General features: G+C 39.1%; 1 pseudogene across 1 annotated transcript in view; it reads right to left on the reverse strand.

The window, feature by feature from the left end:
• The window catches only part of LOC311050079 (corrinoid adenosyltransferase MMAB-like), a 34,029-nt pseudogene continuing 12,106 nt past the window's right edge, over positions 1–21,923 (reverse strand). Inside the window, exon 3 of the transcript in view lies at positions 1–63. The product of the transcript in view is annotated as a corrinoid adenosyltransferase MMAB-like (transcript). The remainder of the gene's footprint in view (positions 64–21,923) is intronic.

Genomic DNA, 21,923 nt, shown 5'->3' on the forward strand with positions numbered 1-21,923 from the left:
TCACTCCTCTGTCACCTGCTTCAAAGTGTAGTGGTTGCTGCTGTCCTTTACGCCCCACTTGACCTGCAGACATCACAAGAAAAACACATGTTAGGTTGCATTCCAAAATGAGGCATTCATATGTAATAATTCATCTAAATCAACAAAGTAACCTTTCAATAAAGTTTTCAAATAATTCAGTAAAAAGTAAAATATTGCCAAACTGGCATGACACACAAGAAATATGTCGATCGTGTGAGCTATGATAGCCTATAGACACACTAGAGACAATGTTTAGTTTTGTATTTCAGACAAAACATCAGAAGCAAAGCCTGCAGTGAAGCTCTACATTTACTTACATTAAATAACTACTGAAATAAATACATGTTCACTGAGCAGCCTTTATCAGTAATATAAAGAGTTAAGGAAGAGTTGACAGAGCGGTTTAACTAATATATATATATATATATATATATATATATATATATATATATATATATATATATATATATATATATATATATATATATATATATATATATTAGATTTATTGAATCACTCAATACATCATCATTAAATGTCAAAAGGAAAAACCCAAGGCAATTCTACTTACTTGACTTATCTTGAGTAGGATATCCAACAACGGCTGGGTAGAAGAAAGTAATAGCTTCTCAAAACGTACTTCTTGTAGTTATTATAAGAGCTCGTCCGTTCGGTCAAGTCCACAAGCCTCAATGTATGGACTGAGGTTCAGGGTATAATATTTATATGTTCTGCTGCTCTCTCTTTCTCTTTCATTCAATCATTCACAGTTCTTTGATATACAGCCTGATCAAAAACCTTTTCAGGTGATTCAGTCATTTACAGTTCTCTGACAATCATCTTGATCAAAGGGTTATCTCTCTCTGTCTCAATTCAAATCAATTCAATTCAATTCAAATGGGCTTTATTGGCATGCGAACACATACGTTTATATTGCCAAAGCAAAAGTGGAACAAAACAATAAAAAAAACTACGTAGGTACAATTATAACAAAAAAAAATGTGCAAACAGAACTGTGTTACTTATAGAAAACTATCTTACAAAACCATAAAAGTTAGACATCCAAGTATAGGAAAAGTTGGCTTGGGGATATATTTTCAAACAAATGGCATCAATATTTCACTGCTTTGCATTCACTTCACTTTGAATGAAACCTTTGGGACAAATAGCAGCAAAGTTTTCTGTATATAACGGTAGTTTGTATTTATCGTATTTCCAGTGGTGTAAAGCAACAAAGTACATTTACTTAAGTACTGTACTTGAGTACACTTTTGAGGAATTTTTACTTTACTGGAGTATTTCCTATTTGCAATACTTTTACTTCTACTCCACTACATCTCAGAGGTAAATATTGTACTTCTACTCCACTACAATTATTTGACAGCTTTAGTTACTAGTTACTTTGCAGATTCAGATGATTATTTAGATTATTCTCACAAAACATACATAAACCACTTATATATATGTCACAGGTAGATTGGCATTCCAGGTAGAATGGAAGTGGAGCGCTTGTTTTTAGGCTCGGTGCGGGGCTGCGATGCCAGGAGGACGGCGACGAGGACAACATGGATGCACATACATACCAGCTGCAGTGGCGCACTTCGATAATCATTAAACTCCCCATCCACTACCAGTGGAAGTCTGGGTTTGACTGCCGCTTGGGACATTACTTTTTCAAACAACCGCGGACTACTTTTTTTCACCGATAAAGTATAGTTTTGGACCATGACCGAGGCGCGCCGAATCAGCAGACCTTGAGGCTGAGGAAGTCGCCCCCGAGCGCCTCCAGACGCGAGTGCCCGCGACGACCAGCCGATGGTCTGCTGATTCGAATCAGCGCCGTTCGAGTTATGTACTGATAGGGACAGAATCGTAAATGATGTTGTGGGGACTGCATTTGCCCCTCTATGGTTTGCCCCATTGAACTGCCACTCGCTGCACTAACATAGCCCGCCAGCCCGCCCCCGCCCCCTCAGGCTCGCCCCCGCCCCCTCAGGCTCGCCCCCGCCCCCTCAGGCTCGCCCCCGCCACCTCAGGCTCGCCCCCTTGTGCGCGCGCGCGTGTGTGTGTGTGTGTGTGTGCGCGCGCATGCGTGTGTGCGCGCATGCATGTGTGCGTGCTCGTTTGTGTTGTGCGCGTGTGTGGTGTGGGACTGGCTTTTATTGCCCTCTAGCGTTGGTTCTACAGAAATGCCTGGTGAGCGGACGGGCGGTGAAAATAAGCGCTTCTTTTCCATTCTACCTGGAATGCCAATCTACCTGTAACATACATACATAAGCCCTATATATATTTTGGCCATTTGAAAATAGCCTATCTACAAGTTAACAATGCGTCGTGACACATTGTGAGCTTGTAGATCTGCTATTTTTAAAAGATTTGTAAACATTATGAACTTGTGAAATGGAACATTCTGCACAATGAGTACTTTGTCGTCTACATGTCGTCTATGTACGGCATGTCAGTCCGTGCTATTTCACTGCGTTGTATGAGATCGGGTTGGCCAACTAGTTGTAAAACTTTACACCAACATAATTAGACACAGCAAATATATATTTTTGGTTACAATCTATATTCCCATATATAGCAACCAATGTTTGTTACGGTCTCTCCAGAGAATAACAATTCTGAATAGACACTCTATCAGGAGTGTCAGGCATGGTTTTCAAAAGAGGAAAATCATACAGTAAAAGACGCTGCTGCTGCTGCTCACCCCCACCCCCACCCCCACCCCCAACTGCCCAGCTGATGAAGACCCGTTGATTAAAGGCTGTAGAGAGGCTCTGTCTCTCCTCCGCTGACAATGGGTCTCTGATTGGCATTCTATTCAACACTATCAGTTGTAGCCACTTTTTGAAGGTGTTGCTCTCACAGGAACAGGCCTGACATGGACATGGCGATGCTAAAGAACCATAGTTTAGCTACAGCTCAAAATGAGTTTCATTTCCCTTGTGAGTGAGGAATATTCTGGATGTTTTTTCCCACATTTTTTCTCTCTCTCTCTCTCTCTCTCTCTCACACACACACACACACACACACACACACGGTCGAGGCAGAAGGCCGCCAGCCTAGGGCCTGCCTGACGTTTCTTCCAGTCAAGAGGGAGTTTTTCGTTGCCACTGTCGCAAAAATTGCTTGTTCAGGGTGGGATTGGCGGGTCTCTTCTCTACATGTAAAGTGTCTTGAGACAACTTGTTGTGATTTGACACTTTAATAAAATTGAATTGAATTGAAATAAAAACGTGTTAAAAAATGTTGATATAAATCAAACATCAGTTTACTTTCTACAGAGCGGCGTGGCGCGTTGCATTTTGTCATCGATATGTGTTTATAATGTGTTTATAGCCATGTGTCACGTGAAGCTTGACCAATCACTTTGTTGACGCACCTGACCAATCAGAACGTTGACGTACGCACACGGACAAAGTCAGGTATAGAGCAGGATCCGCTCTATACCTAAAGGTATAGAGCGGCTAGCGCCGCTAAAAACACATGAACAACATTCCATCTGTTCTCTGTAACTGCTATCCATTTTGTATGATCTGCATCTATTTACATGTAAAACTAGAAAAGTGTGCTCCACAGAGCACAGGTCTCCGCCAGGCCGGGTTGCCTACCCAGGGCCCTTTGGAAGCCAGTCATAGCCAATTGGAATGGGGTCTGACTCATACATCTTGATCACATGACCCTAGTTTCTTTTGAAGAAACACTATGGCAGATTATGTAATCTGGCACAGATAAATTGTGAATCCAGGGGGGCAGGGTGTCCCCATGTGTCATGGCTGGCTCAAATCCATGACAAATAAGGGAAGGAACATCAGGTGTAAAATCAATAACAAATGTTTATTAAAGAATTAACCTATAACATAATCAACTACGATATAAATGGATGGCATAACGGAACAGATGAGATAAGGACACTGCGATGTGTGGAGTCAGTAAATCAGTAGCCTTGATCTCCAGGCTTGTATTTTCCTTCGCGTTTTTCTCAAAAATAAGAGCCTGGACCAGGGTGTTGACATTCCTGGCATAGGAAGTGGGAGTCAACCTTTAATTTCCCCAACCAACTAGAGTGCAGTGGGCGTTGCTCCAAATGTTGTGACGTCAGGGCTCTCAATGCTGCACATTGGGGAAGGAGGAGGGGCGCGGAGCAGAGGCGGGCGCACAGATCGGTGAACCAATGGGAGCCCACGGATTCTCTCTCCGGAGATTTTGAACCCGCCCCTCTAGACCAGATATCAGACGCGCTAGGGCAGCCTAGTAAATCAGTGGTGTATGAATGTGTATACTATGGATGTGTGGAATATGGTTTATAGTGCAGGTGTGTGGATGGAAAGCCGAGCCTATAAGAAAAAGAACATGGAGCACTGAGGGAAGAGTGCTGGCAGGTCTGTCGTCTCTGTGAGTCTCTCTTAAGAGAGAATGACATGAGCCTTGTAGGCTCCGGAGGCACCGGGCCCAGGTGCCCTCCATGAGCCATCAAGCCTGATTACAGGCCTGCTCACCTAGGAATAAGCAGGGTTAGGCAACCCAACTGACACACACCCACTGTAGCCTAGAGTGGGACATCACACCATAGATATAGAAACCTAGATACCTCATTGGCCTCTGCAGTTCATTGCAGCGACCTGTATCGAATACAGGGAAGCTGCCACTCAAAGTGACTAGGCCACTGGCCAATCACAGCGTGTCTTTTCCAGGACTTGTCAGAATCTAGTTGTTCCGCCCCCACCTGCCTCTGATTGGCCTACTGAACGCCCCCTTCTGTGACGCACTCGGAAGTTTCCCGCTAGCCCTGCGGAAGCGGAAACGTGCCCGAGATACAGACGCTTCAGAGCCGGAGGAGGCGTCTACCTTTATATGTCTATGCATCACACCAGCTAAATTAGTGCAGATGCACCGTTAATATAGTGTCCACTTTATATATATATATATATATATATGTCTCAGGTCATCCCTGTAAATAACCTTTTAATTCACAGCACCCCTGAATAACATCGTTACTTTATAGCACCTTACATTTATGTCAAATTACGCTACGCAAATATGTCAATCTTTCCCCCTAAGATACAGTGTGTCACAGAGAAAACTTGAGAGAATATCAGTTTCCTTTAGGATTTAGGACAGATTGACGTTATACTATATACACGTTTCATTGTTTGGGAATAAGTGTGCAAGATTAACCATGCATAATACTGACTTATATTTTATGATACAGATGCTGTAGTTCTCTAAGTGGGGTCGATGAGTGGGTTGTCCCCAACATAATTAGTTTACTCATTAACTGCCAGGAATTAATGAATCCGTCTCTGGTCCCATTGCCAGCAGAAATGGTGATTTTACTGTAACCTTTTAACTGATTTTCTTTCTTTTTTTAAATAGCAATGGCTATTTTACATGGGGTAGCCAGCATGACATGTCATGTCAGTCACTTAATGCTTCCAGACACTTTCTTTGCTTTAACCAACCTGTCAATGTCAGCGACCTGTTTCTGGGCAGTTATTTTCATAATATCATTTAGATGTCTATTATGTGTCACCTGTGATATTGGATATTGCTGTCTCAGGTAGAATGAGTCCAGAACAGATTCATATTTAGCCAGATATTATTGCATTTCTACTGTGCGCGCGCGCGAGAGAGAGAGAGAGAGAGAGAGAGAGAGAGAGAGAGAGAGAGAGAGAGAGAGAGAGAGAGAGAGAGAGAGAGAGAGAGAGAGAGAGAGAGAGAGAGAGAGAGAGAGAGAGAGAGAGAGAGAGAGAGAGAGAGAGAGAGAGAGAGAGAGAGAGAGAGAGAGAGAGAGAGAGAGAGAGAGAGAGAGAGAGAGAGATACAGTGCAGGTAGTAACAGTAACAATAGTAGCACATATAATAGTGTAATATATGATGATATAGTACAGCAATAATGTGTATGTAGTATATAATGGTATAATATAAGAATATTAAGATAATATACAGTATATATAGTATAGTGGTATAGTGCAGTGTAGTAGAAATCCACGGTTTATCCACCGATATTTAACACCATTATTATTTAAACATTCGAGGTGTTCTAGGACTGTGAATTATTATGACACAAAAATTGACATAAATATGAAATATTGTGCGAGGGAGGAAATGCATCAAACTAGTCATTTTCACACATGTGAAGCTAGAATTATGGGTATTGAATTCATTGTTATATGGGTATTGAATTCCCATTATATGGGAGCGCCAATGGAGGGGGAAGGCTGCTTCCGTACACACTCCTCAGCGTCGCAACATTTTTCCTTCTTTTTAGTATTTTTTTTTTTTTAAAGATATTTTTTGGGCTTTTTCTGCCTTTATTGATAGGATAGTAGGCTGACAGGAAATGGGGGATGACATTCTGCAAAGGTCGTCGGGATCGGGAGTCTTACCCGCGACACGCTGTCAAGCTGGATTACCAGCATGTGGTATGCGCCTGGACCGCTAGGCCAGCGGACGCCCCTCTTTTTAGTATTTTTAAGCCTTTTCTTTTTTTCCTACACCGTCGGGTGTCTAAGGAGTTGACAGACAAGCACTTCTGGACATCAGCACTGCGATCGCACACAGAACTCCGGACTTTTTCGCGTATAACCCTCCACTCGGCTGGGTGGTGGGAGATCTTCCCTTTGTCTCGGTGGGGATCATAGCATGGAAACGGCGAAAAAGGCGAGCTGGCCGTCGGGGGACAAGAGCAGGCCTTCGAAAATGTTCAAATATAGCAGATGTCCAAGCTCGACACTTCGTGCCGGACCAAGGATCACCATAACGGGTCCATTTGGTTCCATTTGTACACTAAAGAGTTACAAACCTGTAATGGTCCATTTTGTCATCAACAATTTTAATGAAAGATCCCAACCCTACACAATGAACATGAAGAATAAACCATGTAAGGATAAATACAACACTATGAACAAAAGAATAAAACATAAACCATGTAAGGGTAAATATAACACTATGAACCTAAAGAATACAACATAAACCATGTAAGGGTAACTATAACACTATAAACATGAAGAAAAACCATGTAAGGGTAAATACACAATATGAATATAAAGAATAAACAAACCATATACAAGGGTAAATACAACAATGAGCAGGGCACTGCAGGGAATTGAACCCCATCCCGGTAAACCAGGAGAACCACACCAGAGCCTTTGTTTTTGTTTTGTTGTTATTTACAAATCACATGGTAACATTCACTCATTTACATTTCAACAGTAAAGTCACTTCACAATTTACAATGTAGATATTCATCTATACTCTTTATCCAGAATGACTTACAATTAACAAGGTAAACACATACATAGAATGTAGAGACAGTGTAGTGTCTCAGTAAACTAGGATCACAGGTAAACCAAGAACCTAGCATCAGTCTAAACAGTATAATAAAATAATAATCTGTACATAGAAACTATAGAATGCCAGGTCAACAAATGAACCCAGCATCTGAGGCATTTTTTTTACTTTACTGGAGTATTTCCAATTTTCAGTACTTTTACTCCACCATCCATCTCAGAGGCAAATATTGTACTTTTACTCGACTACAATTACTACTGAAGCAGCACAGCTGTACAGTTACAGATAATGAGCCTATTGAGATTAGATACGGTAATGTTTAGTGATGTAGCGCCTTTTATAAAAAGAGCATACAATAAATACAATTTAAATAAAAAACATCACATTAAAATACAGTAAAAGTTAAAACAAAACGTACATTACAACTGAAAGTGCTAGCGAAGTCATTTTCTGTGCAAATGTTACATAATTTCCAATGATATTATCCATCAAAGACTAATGCTATTATGTAATTTTGACAGTCCTATGAAGTCATGACGACCAAGAAGAAAACAGGAAAACAATACCACAAAATACATGTCAATAATTAACAGTAAAACAACAATAAAAGGAGGAAAACTAAAACAAAACACAGATAGATACAACAAACAGATAATCAAATGAATATTTGCAACAAAAAAAAAACTCTTGCTGACCTCCCTCATCTATCCTGTCACAGTTCATCCATTTACCAATTTAGTTTAACCACTTAACACAGCTGCCATGTTAAAGTCCTGACTAAAATAACAGCCTTTTTTCCTACTTATATTGATCCCAAATGACTGGCCATGGAAAATTCATGAACAGACCATAAATAGGTAGCCATGTTTTCACTCCCCAAAAACCTTAAGGAAAACTCCTAAGACCGCGACTAAGCAAATATATTAAGTGTTTTATTTTTTTCATTCTCATAAAGTGCTCCAAGTGCTAAAAGTGAAAAATGCAGCAGCACACGTTTGGGTCAAAGGACCATCATCAGTGCCTCGCCTATTGACCGGCGTGAATAATGAAGCTTTACCCGCAAATGACAACACATAAATCCACATCACATACAGCGCCTATGGTCATATGTGATGTGGACTGACGTGATGAAGACTTACCTGCAAATGACTTAAGGGACGTGAAATGGTAAGACGAGACGCAAATCAAATTACGCGAAATGATACGAGACATAAGTCCACATCACATACTACACTACACTACACCACACACACTATGGTCATATGTGATATGGACTGACGTGATGAAGCTTTAACCGCAAATGATTAGATCTGATGATATAGCACTGACGATGGTCCTATGACCTAAATGTGTGCTGCTGCACTTTTCACTTTGAGCACTTGGAGCACTTCATGAACATGAAACAAATAAAACAAAAGTAGCTTTTCTTGGTCTCCGTCTAAGGAGTTTGTGGAGGGAGTCTTTTTTTCTGCCAGTTTTGCTTTGTTTTTGAGACTAGCTACAGTCAGAAAATATTCCTCTTTCCTTTTGGTTTCCTACAATTAAAAAATAAAACATTTACAGAAATAAAGTTTACAATTTTCAAAGAACCTCATACATTTAAGGCAACAAATGGAACCAAATGGACCCTGGTCCACTGTTTCCCAAGTTATGGGTCGGGACTCAATAGTGGGTCGGGGACACATTTTCTTGGGTCATGACCCCCCCCCCCCCCAACCTGTTAATAAAGTATTCAATCAAAGCGTCCAGCAGGTGATTGGCCCGTGGATTACAGTTCATTGAACATTTATTAAATACATTTGAAAATGACATTGTTTGTTCTGCATGGAGCAGATATGACATATAGGAATATTGTTGACGTCCAAAAAAACATTATAAAAAGTGAAAATGGCCAATCTACAAGATCAATGTCACGAAAATAAAACATTCAAAAGAATGTCATTTAAGAAAATACTATATAAGAAATTCCATAAAGAAAAGAAAATAATGAAAATCTACAAGAGTGAAGATCTACAAGCTCACGCAAATTTCACAAAGTAAATAAAAAAAAAGCAATTCTATAAAGTAGGGAGAAAAAAAGGTATTAGCATATATATATTTTTTTTCCATTTGTTTAACGTACAACTTATATTTAGTTAAAATTTAAACCAGTGGTTCTACGCCTAAATAATTGGCAAAAACATTAAGATTTAATATAAAAAAGTTATACCAAATAAATAACTTAGTACTAAGTTAGTTTCAATGGATTGATTAGTCTTTAAGGCATGCTCTGAAAAGGCCCACCCATCTGTCCATTTAACACGGCTGCCATGTTAAAGGGATATTTCACTTTCAAAAAAAAACTTTTGGTCATTTTATGGTCTACTCAGGCTTTTGTGAACCCCCCAGACAGTTTTTAAGTTGCTTGATTCAGTATTTAGATATTTGATATTCATTTTGCCAGCCACGCCCCCTTCCTATACAAACCCATTGTAACTTCAAACTCTATTTTTAACCCGTTTAACCATCAAAAACACCCGTCCTTGGTTCTGGTGACTCACCCTGCCCTCCTAATGCATGAGAGGGCCGTGTTTTTTTGATAACTTTTTTCATTTATTTTTAATATTTTTTTTTGTATTTAATTTTTTCATTTAAAAATATATATATATTAAAAATAAATGAAAAAAGTTATCAAAAAAACACGGCCCTCTCATGCATTAGGAGGGCAGGGTGAGTCACCAGAACCAAGGACGGGTGTTTTTGATGGTTAAACGGGTTAAAAATTGAGTTTGAAGTTACAATGGGTTTGTATAGGAAGGGGGCGTGGCTGATAAAATGAATATCAAATATCTAAATACTGAATCAAGCAACTTAAAAACTGTCTGGGGGGTTCACAAGGGCCTGAGTAGACCATAAAATGACCAAAAGTTTTTTTGAAAGTGAAATATCCCTTTAAGTGGTCAGATCCAGAATAAAGGTTGAGAACCACTGATTTACACATTTCAAAGATCTACAACTACGGCAGATGAAAACATAACCCTATCGGTTAACGCTCTGTACATGAGCAACATTGAATTAACTTTCACAATTAAGATCACAATTAAGATCATTTTTATAGGAACTATATTTTATTCAACACTTTTTTAAAGCTAAGTGGACATTGTTTTAATAAAAACCTGATAATACTTTTAATAGAGTAAACAATATATAGATCATATTTTTAATCAAAACAAAAATGTCCACAGAACTTACAAGTGTGAAATAACATCTTGATTCCTCCAAACATTTTTTATTTTTTTAGAGTGTAATGATTTAATAATTTACAGACCATAAATGTGAAGCCATGTTAACATCTTTATACAAAAGGAAAACCGGTTGAAGAAAAGACTCACTCCACAAAAACCTTAAGAAAAACACCTTAGACAGAGACTAAAACAATATATTAGTGTTTTATTTGTTCATGCTCATAAAGAGCTCCAAGTACTAAAAGTGAAAAGTGCAGCAGCAAACGTTTGGGTCAAAGGACCATCGTCAGTGCCTCGCCTATTGACCGGCATGAATAATGAAGCTTTACCCACAAATGACAACACAGAAATCCACATCACATACTACACTACACTACATTACGGTCATTATGTGATGTGGACTGACGTGATGAAGCTTTAATTGCAAATGATTACATCTGATGATATAGCACTGACGATGGTCCTACGACCTAAATGTGTGTTGCTGCACTTTTCACTTTGAGCGCTTGGAGCACTTGATGAACATAGAAAAACTAAAATAAAGATATATGTTCTTAGTCTCTGTCTAAGGAGTTTTCCTTAAGGTTTTTATGGAGTGAGTCTTTATTTCTGCCAGTTTTCATTTGTTTTTGAGATCAGTCAGTAAATATTCCTCTTTCCTTTTAGTATCCTACATTTGTTTTACATGAATAAAATAACATATTTAGAGTAGTAAAACGTTCCTGTTTCAAAAGAACCCGATACATTTAAAACAAAAATCAAAGAAATTCCATTTAAAATATTAACATGAGAGTAATGAAAATAGCAGATCTACAAGCCGAGCTTGTAGATCTGCTATTCTCACTAGGTCCCAGGGAGACATCACATTTCTCTTTTGGGTCTCGAGCTAAAATGTTATGAAAATCTTTACACTGAAATGTTTACATTCCAGTGTGTTTTTGCCATTGCTTGTTTATTGATAATTTCAGATCCAGATTCAAACAGTGACTATTTTTCCTGGGGTCAAATAGTACAATTAAAATGAATTAAAAGCACATATAAGAAGCAAGCAAAATAGAACATGTGCCATTTCGTGAAAACAACGAATCTAAGCAATAAATTAGAAACAAAACCAAAAAAAAGAGGTGAAAATAGATTTACATGCTCGATGTGAGCTTGCAAATCTATTATCTTCACTAGTTTGGTTCCTGAGCTAAAAGGTTTGGGAACCTCTGCAGTGGCACAATGCCTGGTAGCTGTTAAATATAGAGCTTACACATTTTGAATGACATCAGTTATGACTGTAATGTTTAGAATGCAATCACACAGTTGTGACTAATGTGTATTTTATTTTCCAGGAGTAATACAGTCTACAGTGACTGAACTGCCTCTTACACAGTGTCACAGTGGCTGCTAGCTGATGCCTATGAGTTCAATTCAAAGTTTACAATTTAAATGGTGCATTTATCTATAGTACCTTTAACCAAAGCACTTTGTAATGTGCATTACATTCACCAACATACTTAGCAGGGGGAGAGATAGAGAGATGAGGGATAAAGAGACAGAGAGAGGGATAGATAGAGAGACTCGTATAATTTACATCATTTGTGAACGATTGACATAAATCATACTAGGCGCATATGACGCAATGGCAGCAACATTCTTTGTTTCATGTTCTCTGCATCAGTCTCAGTCCAGCATCAGTCCATTTTCTTCATTATTCTCCTGCCAAATGACGAGCATTGTACGCAAACAACGTGAAACGAAGTCCACATCACATACTGGTCATATGGTTGTATGTATCGTTTATATTATTATTATTATTATTATTATTATTATTATGTGATGTGGATTGACGTGATGAAGCTTTACACGCAAATGACGGCACAAATAACGAGTAACTATACGTGATGCACATGCCGACATCCGTCAAACACCTTCACATCACATACTGGTCATATGTGATGTGGATTGGCGTGATTAAGATTTACCGCAAATGACGCAACGCAAAATCAATTGTGCCAATATTTGTCAGCAATACAGCAACAGCATGAATGACATTAGTACACAACATACAACACTATGAATGACATTAATACACAACATACAACACAAGCAACAGGAATAACCAAAGTCATTAACCCTTTAAGACCTGAAGCCGATTCTACATGTCTCCTAAATCCCAACAGTTTTCTGAAAAACATAAGTTTCTATATCATTGGTTCTCAAACTTTTTCATGTCAAGGACCACCAAATTGATATGTATTTGGCCGCGGACACCCATCAAAATATTTTGTTCCAGGGACCCCCCCCCCAGAAGCAAAGATTTGAGTTAAAAATATTTGCTTTAAATATATATTCAAAGATTTGCACACATTTTCAAAAATAACAGATCTACAAGCTCATAGCGCGGCGCTCGGTGCTGCGCTATGAGCTTGCATATCTGCTATTTTTGAATAGCCAAAGTGTAAAATAAAGCTTTTTAGCTAAAATCTAAAAATGACACAGTTCCAGGTCTTAATGGGTTAAATGCATATGATATGAATGATGGCCCTACATCTCTCCCTGTTCTGACCTAGTGTAAACAACGGCGTGTACCTCGCCTAAAAGAAAAAATTGCCGACCGATGTGAATGACGAGCTATCCGCAAATGTTGTGAAATAATCACAAAATCACATAAATCCACATCACATATAACCCTAACCCTACGACCAGTAATGTGATGTTATTATTATTATTATTATTATTATTATGTGATGTGGATTAACGTGATGAAGCTTTACTCGCAAATAGCCTGAAACGGTAAAACGGCAATAAAATTACGCGAAACGACACACGACGTAAAGGACGACATGCATCACATACCTCCACATATGTTCATATGTGATGTGGACTAACGTGATGATGTTTTACCCGCATATGTTGTGAAATGACACAACACAAGACATACATCACATCAATGCACATCACATACGGCCCCCGTGTACGGTCATATGTGATGTGGGCTGACGTGATGAAGACTTACCTGCATATGACGGAAGCGACGTGAAATCAAATGTAATTTTTACCCGCATGTGTTGTGAAATGACAACACATACATCACATCAATCCACATCACATACTACACTACACTACACCATGGACTTATGTGATGTGGGCTGACGTGATGAAGACTTACCTGCACGGATATGACGTGAAATCCTGAGACGCGACGCAAATCAAATCAAAACGCAAATGACGCGAAATGCTACGAGACATAAATCACAAAAACGCTGGCTGTGACCCAATAAAAAAAAACTGGTCCAGTCCCTTACATATTCTTCACGAATGACGGGCATTGAACGCAAACGACGCAAACCGCTGGCCCGCCACCCGTTAAATGACGCAACGCAAGCGGCGCTGATAGTGCAAATTTTACAGTTAAAGCTAAAAAAATGTTTAGTTGATACTATGACAGGGCAAAAAAAAGCTATATTTTTTACTTTATCAAAAATAGATAAAGCACAAATAGGTTTAACTATGTGAGTTTGCTATGTGACCAAGAGCCACATATACTATATTATACAACCTAGTATACATATACTGTACCCTGTCACTATATTATACAGCTTAGCGTAAGCCTACATATACTGTACCCTGTCATTACATAAACAGCCTGGATACGTATACTGTCAGTAGGCCTACTACAAATAGAACCAAATGGACCAGTGATGGGTCCATTTGGTTCCATTTGTAAAAAACTCAAAGACACACTAGAAGGAAAAAAAGTTATAACTTTATTCAAGCAAATAATGAAGAGAAAAGAGGGGAAGTTAAAGTATGGAGGTCAGGCAGAAACCTTGTATGTCCAAAATTGTTACTTTTTAAAATAGACACAAAATAACCTGTGTGCCAATGGATCCAATGTAATTATCATGATCTTTTGCGTTGTGAGCTTGTAGATCGGCTGTTTGTACTGCTTTAGTGTGTGACACCGTCACACGGTATGACCAAGTAAAGAAATGTCTTTACGACAAAAAAAAAATATATATATATATGGTTTCTGCCCGACAACCAATGATAGACCGTGTCACTACTATCACTTACCTTGAACAGCAGCCACGACTCAGACAACAGCAAATGAAATAAAAAAAACACTAAGAAAGAAGCAAATGACACTACGCACATCATTTGCCTTCTCTTTTAGTTTGCACAGACCTACAGCATAGATGACTGTTAACACAGTGTTAATGGGGCTACATGCTACCATAATGATACCAGACATAAATCACATCACCACATCACACAAACCACTAGTGAAGAACTAGTGCAATAGACAGGCAAGAAGAAAGAAATGTGTTTGTGAAAAGAAAGATAGACAAAAATAAAAAATCGATCAAATAACTCAGACACAAAAGTAAATAATAACAAATAATTTTGTTATTGCTTTATTAAAGCAAAGAATAGAGAAAAAGAGGAGAAGTTACGACCACATATGGTCGTATGTGATGTGGACCGATGTGATCAAAGCTTTGGGCGCAAATGACGTGAAACAATAAATAAAATCATATAAATCCACATCACAGAAAGGCACATGGTCCTATGTGATGTGGACCGACGTGATGAAGCTTTACCCACAAATGACGCGCTGCAAATGACGTGAAACGATAGACGACGCAAATGACCACATACATGGTATGGTAGCATGTAGCCCCCTTAACAAGCAGCAGCTGCAATCAAAAGGTTCCTACCTTCCTGTCATCTTCACTTACGGACGTCTACTTCTTGTCATCTTCGTGTTCTGTAAAGACACAAAAAATAAAACAAAAACGTTGAGTTGAGCAGGCCTTACAGGGTGACATTTTGGAAGCCAAGATGGTCTGTAGAGCCATAAGCTGGTCACTGACAGGGCTGTGCCACCATTATGGCATTTTACTTGAGTAATTGTCACAAATAATTGCGATTAAGGATTTAATTGTACATGAACATTGGACATGTTTGAAAATAACATTTTTGTAACCAGAAGAGTGGGCACCCGGGAAAAGTGGGCACTTCAATGTGTAATTGGCCATTTATATTCCTCAAAGTAAGTAATTAAGTAACTTAAAGGAGTAGTTCACCCACAAAATGACTTATTTTCTATCAATTGCACATGCCATGAAGCCTTGAATTCATGGATTTGTTTTTGTCGCCAATAATTAGATTCCCGTCTCCTACCGGCTTATGTATCCGGTAGGAGACACAGTAAATTATTTGTGTCTCCTACCGGAAATACACCCGGTCATCAAATTATTGGCTTAGTAATAAGACTAACTAAAACAAAATCATGAATTCAAGGCTTCATGGGGTGTGCAATTTATAGAAAATAAGTATTTTTTTGGGTGAACAACTCCTTTAAGTACATGATTTGAAGATGCTTGACTGGCCTACAGCCACTGTGGGCATAAAACAATACGTTTTAGGTCTGATAATGATGTACTCACCCGTACATGTTCACATCATGTATACTTTACATTACTTAAAAAGGGATAGTTCACCCAAAAACGTACTTCTTTTCTATCGATTAGTCACCCCATGGAGCCTTGAATTATGGACCGGCAGGCAGCGGTTCCGGTAGGAGACACAAAGGAGACTCTTTGTGTCTCCTACCGGAACCGCTGCCGGTCATCAAATTATTGGTTTAGGAATCAGACAAAAACAAAAACATATCCATGAATTCAAGTCTCCATGGGGTGACTAATCCATAGGAAAAGGTGTTTTAAAATATCCCTTTAAGACAGGGGTCATCAACGTTTTCAGACCAAGGACCCCCTAGCTGAGAGAGAGATGAAGCAGGGACCCCCTCTATATTGTATAAAATTGTGTTTGAGATAAACTTTTGCTGCTCTTTTTTCCCTCTACACCTATAACTCTTTGCTAAAAATAGCCGATCTACAAGCTCACTACGCCTTGCAGCGCGAGGCGTTGTGAGCTTGTAGATCTGCTATTTTTGGCTTAAGTTCTCCTCAGCAAAGGGATGCTAGGGTTCAAGTGGTTAATGTAAAAAAGATTTGGTGGACCCCCTGTAGTAACTCTGGGTCCCGGGCCCCCTGTTGAAGGCCCCTGCTTTAAGAACATTTTGCAAATTCTTCATTTGTTTTACATTTTGGGAGAAACATTGCCAATTTAGCAAAGAGGTGCCGTCTATTCCTGTATCAAACACCATGTTCAAGTAAAGTCTACACTGCTTATCATTTCATCAAGTTCCAGAAACAACTAAAGACGGTGGCTCTCAAAAGTTTCATATCAAATTTTCATACCCCAAATAAATATGCATTTGGCCAAGGATTGGGCCTCTTCCTTACTTCCTTCACATGTGTTACCAATGATACTAATGAAGGCACTGTTCTATTTAGTGTAGCACAGTGGTTCTCAAAGGACACCCATAACTCTGAGTGTACAAATGGAACTAAACTGACCTGTGATTTGTTTCCATCTGTATACTCAAAGAGTTACACACCCGTAAGGGTCCGTTTGGAACAGAGCCTTCATTAGCATCATTGGTAACACCTGTGAAGGGAAGTGAGGAAGAGGCCCAACTTATTTCCAATATGGCCGCTGATTCCAAAACTCCAGTGTGTGCCTCCTACCTCCAGCAAGGTGTTGTGTTACGGTGAAATTGGTGACCTTCTGAAAACATGCGACCATCTCGTGGACTTAACAAAAACATCACCATGTCCAAATGTAAATAACAACCGTTTGTTTGTTTATGAACAGAGCAACTCCGTTCATAAACTAACAGCGATTGACTTTGGATGTTTGACATGTGAAGTCCACAAGATGGACACATCTTTTGTCAGGTCACCAATTTCTCCCTAACACTGGTGGAGGCAGGATGTTGAGGGTTGGGATTCGGCTTGAAAATAAAACCACAGACGTCTTGGTTCAGCTCTCAGCCACTAGACCAGTGGCTCTCATACCAGTCATCAGTTACCATGAGTATAAACACTAGGGTTTATACTAGACCAGTGGCTCTCAAAGTGTGGTCTGATATCAGTCATCAGTTACCATGAGTATAAACCCTAGGGTTAAACCCTAGGGTTTATACTAGACCAGTGTCTCTCAAAGTGTGGTCTGATATCAGTCATCAGTTACCATGAGTATAAACCCTAGGGTTTATACTAGACCGGTCACAATTATTACATAATAGCCTAATTGCAATTATTTGAATTTGCAATTATGTTTTGCATAATCGTCATAATCATTACCATGTTATAAATATTAATATATTTTCAAACATTTTGTGGAAATAGCAGAACTACCAGCTCAAAACATGTTGCGATGCGACACGTTTTGAGCTTAGATTGGCTATTATGACTCTGCTAATCCCACTATGGATGTATTTGTTGTAATTAAATGATGTATATTATTTGTCATATCTACTTTGTGCAACTTTTATTTACGAAGCCCTAAAAGCCAAAAATAAATTACATTTGTATTCATAATGTTCTAATGCTCAACGTCAAAAACACAATTAAATCTTTGATCGCAATCATTTATGTGACAATGAATCATCAACTTACATTTAATACAACATAATGGTGACACAGCCCTAGTTTATAATGGCCAGCAGTGGTGGAAAAAATACTGTTTTTTTTTACTTAAGTAAAAGTATCAATACCGCAATGTAGAAATACTCTGTTACAAGTAAAAGTCCGCAATTCAAAATTCACTTGAGTGAAAGTACAAAGGCACTGGTATCAAAATGTACTTAAAGTACCAACAATAAAAGTACTCATTATGTAGAATATCCCGTTTCACAAATTTCAAAATATATTAAAATCTTTTGAAAATAGCAGATCTACAAGCTCACAATGTGTCGCATCGCAACACATTGTGAGCTTGTAGATGGGCTATTTTCAAATGGCCGAAATGTATATAGGGCTGAAGTGGTTAATACATTTTTTGTAATTATAATTAAAATCTACAAAGTAACTAGTAACTAAAGTTTTCAAATAAATGTAGTGAAGTAAAAAGTACAATATTTGGATCCGAGATGTAGTGGAGTAAAAGTAAAAGTATTGAAATTTGGAAATACTCAAGTAAAGTACAAATCCCTTGAAATTGTACTTAATACAGTACTCAAGTAAATGCACCTAGTTACTTTCCACCACTGCTGGCTAGGTGTGATCCAGGTACGTACCGTGTGGGGTCTCCCGCCGCATGGTTGAAGATAGCTGGTATTAATAGAGCCGCGTAGGTTGTATGGCACCACGTCCCGAGCACCGTACGCCTTGTATCTCCAACGGAGAGCGTTCGTTGGCACCGTTATACGTTTCAGCTCTCAGGGCTCGTTGCTGCGTCGAAGTTCCATCTTCCTGCCCCTTGTCTTGAGTTACAGACACTCTATTACCAGCTATCTCCTGATGACTCCATCCATCCAGGACCTTCACTGTAGAACTCATACAGCGAGTCAAACGCTGAGTCATAGCTAGAAGTCATGACTCAGCGTTTTTAACTCACTATATGAAGTAGATTTAGTCCACTCTGCAGAAGGTCACCACATGATTAACCTGCAAGACACAGATATACACCAACATTACATTTAATATTATTGTAGAATATGATATTAAGATTGTAAAAAAAAAAAAAAAAGACAAATATATATATATTCCTTAAAGGTAGGGTAAGTTATATTTTTGGTATTTTTTTAAAAGGTTAAAGTATTATATTCTGATATAAATAATCATTGCTACAGAGCGTTTGTTTGGTCACAGGGGTCTCTCCAGCTCTTTAGTAAACACAATATAGTACATGTTAAGGTAGGTGACACAATTTAAGCCAATCAGGAGAGGGCACTGAAAATGCATGTTCTGTTTAATAAAGAGCTGGATAGACATGGGAGACTCCTTTTACTGAACAAACACTCTATAGTAATGAGTACTATCACAATAGAGCTATTTAACACTGTTACTGAACAAATATTCTATAGTAATGATTACTATCACAATATAGATCTATTTAACACTGTTACTGAACAAACACTCTATAGCAATGAGTACTATCACAATATAGAGCCATTTAACACTTATTTTAACCATAGTAAATCACTTACCCTACCTTTACGTTTTTTAGGCTAGTGTTAATATACGTATAAAGCATCAACAGTAGAAGATCTACAAGCTCGAAACGTGGCGCAAAGCGACACGTTTGTAGATCTGCTACTTTTGCCATTTTTTTATCCTGAAAAGTAACAGTTTAGGACATAATGAGGTTTCCTCCCGATGGAGACGATATTATAGTTTCATCTTAGCATTGGATCAAGACTCATAGATTTATTGTTATCGATTTTTATATAGATATTTATTTTTAGATTAATCTAAAGATTAAAGAGTTTTTAATCACAATTACAATGTAGCGCCGTTATCTCTCCTATCTTAGGCTTTTACATTTGTTTTGTTCTAGATATTTTATGAAAAGTATGAAATGTGAAAGGTGCTGTACACATAAGGTTTTGTTATTATGATAGCCCTGGTCCAGAGAGTCAGTGAGTTCTCTCTAACGCTCTGCCAGGCGCTCTTCTCTGCTTATAGACAAGGAATTCCACTGTCCTGTGAGGGCTCCAACTGTAGTACAAATAAACCAAACCACTTCGCTACTAACCAAAACAAAGGTTGTTTTATGTTGTTTAAAGTCTATTCTCGGAGGTGGGAAGCCTCTCAGCACCCCTCCTTCTCTGTAAAATACACTTTTTGTCCAGAAAAGAAAATATTTCACCGGATGAAAAAAAATGTTTTTGGTTACTCCACTGCGCCTCCTACAGATCTGGTCAATGGCATTTTTCTAATGACCAGATTTTGCCTTCCGGTGGAATATTTTCTTTTCTGATCAAAGACAAAAAGTGTATTATACAGATAAGGTGGGGGTGCTGAGAGGCCTCCCACCTCCGAGAATAGACTTTCAACAACACAAAACAGTCTTTGTTGTGGTGAGTAGCGAAGTGTTTTTTTTTTTTTACTACAGTTGGAGCACTCGCAGGGAAGTGGAATTCCTCGTCTATAAGCAGAGCCGACCGCCTGGCAGAGCGTTAGGTCCCGACAACATCCCCGCTAAATTTCTAAAAGACTCAGCCGCCTCCATTGCCCCAATCATTACCCACATAATAAACCTCTCCATCATACAGGGACGGGTCCCTAACGACTTCAAAAAAGCAAGAGTGACCCCTCTGTACAAAAAAGGAAACCAATTAGACCCTGGCAACTACCGCCCTATTTCTATTCTTAGCTCCATCTCGAAAGTCATGGAAAAAATAGTCTATGAACAGGTTGATAAGTACCTTGCCGAAAAAAATCTAATTTACGAATTCCAATCTGGTTTCAGAACAAACCACTCCACTGACACATGCCTTCTCTATTTGAACGACTCTATCAAACAAGATGTCGACAAGGGCAAATATTGCGGCATGGTCATGCTGGACCTCCAGAAGGCTTTTGACACCGTTAATCACCCAATTATGATCAATAAGCTCAAAGCAATAGGCTTTGATGACACGTCGGTGAACTGGATGAGATCCTACCTGGAAGGGAGGGAGCAAGTGGTGGAAGTAAACGGCACCCAGTCCCCTCCCCTCCCAGTGACTTGTGGTGTTCCTCAAGGAAGCATACTAGGACCACTACTGTTCCTGATATATGTGAATGATATGTCCTCAGCTTGCGACTGCAAACTGTTCCTGTTCGCAGATGACTCGGCTCTGCTGGTCTCAGACAGGGACAGGCTGCAGGTTGAGAAAACTCTCAGCACTGAACTCAACAAGATCTCAATCTGGCTCTCCGACAACAAACTCTCATTACACCTGGGTAAAACTGAATCCATCCTCTTTGGGTCCAACCCTAACCTTAGAAAGGCTGAGAGTTTCACGATCAAAGTGGGTGAAAATGTTATCACAAGAAAGGAGGAAATTACCTACCTGGGTTCCATCTTGGAGGCAAACCTCTCAGGTGACAAAAACGCTGAAAAGACGATCAAAAAGGTCCACAAAATAACACGGAGGATGTGGAGGCTTGTTCGTAAAGTCAGTAAGAATACTCTGAAGATTCTTGTAGGGGCCCTCATACAAGGTCATTATGATTATGCATGCACCTCGTGGTATCACAACACCTCCAAGGCCCTAAAAACAAGGCTCCAAACATCCCAAAACAAACTTGTAAGGCTACTTCTTGGCCTCAATTACAAAGCCCATCTAACCCATGCCCATTTTGCTAGGCTTGGATGGCTTAGGGTTGAGGACAGAGTACAGCAACTTGCTATGGGCCTGGTCTTTAAGATACACCACAACATTGGGATCCCCCTGTATTTGTCAAAATACTTCCAAAATGTTAATCAAGTCCATGATCATAACACCAGAGGCAGCTCCACAAACCATGTTCAACCCAGATTTGGCACAACA

Source organism: Gymnoscopelus microlampas, assembly GCF_963454915.1.
Source record: "Gymnoscopelus microlampas genome assembly, chromosome: 8".
NCBI classification, from domain to species: domain Eukaryota; kingdom Metazoa; phylum Chordata; class Actinopteri; order Myctophiformes; family Myctophidae; genus Gymnoscopelus; species Gymnoscopelus microlampas.